This window comes from Octodon degus, unplaced genomic scaffold (genome assembly GCF_000260255.1).
Source record: "Octodon degus isolate 3935 unplaced genomic scaffold, OctDeg1.0 scaffold00204, whole genome shotgun sequence".
In the NCBI taxonomy this organism is placed as follows: domain Eukaryota; kingdom Metazoa; phylum Chordata; class Mammalia; order Rodentia; family Octodontidae; genus Octodon; species Octodon degus.
This window is the reverse complement of record NW_004524780.1, coordinates 4,439,195-4,439,723: the sequence shown is the minus strand read 5'-3', so window position 1 is coordinate 4,439,723 and position 529 is coordinate 4,439,195.

Genomic DNA, 529 nt, shown 5'->3' with positions numbered 1-529 from the left:
ACAAAGGGGCTAAACATACTCACTGGAAGAAAGACAGCCTGTTTAACAAATGGTGCTGGAAAAACTTGCTCTCTACATGCCAAAAACTCAAACTTAACCCGGGTCTATCACCATGCACTAAACTAAAGTCAAAATGGATTAAAGATCTAAACATCAAAGCAGAGACACTACATCTCCTGGAAGAGAAAGTAGGAGGAACTCTTGAAGACATAGGGGTAGGCAAACTGTTCATGGACATAAATCAAATAGCACTGGTAATAGTTGAAAAAATTAACAACTGGGACCTGCTCTTACTGAGACGTTTTATCTCATCAAAAGAAATTACCAACAAAGTGAAAAGGCAACCCACAAATTTGGAAAAAATCATGACAAATAAGTACTCAGCGAAAGGTCTGCTCTCTAGAATCTATAAAGAACTAAAAAACACTAGGGCACCAAAATTTAAAGACCCAATGCAGAAATGGGCATCCGAGATGAACACACACTTCTCAGAGGAAGAAATTAAAGAAGCGAATAAATATATGAAAAA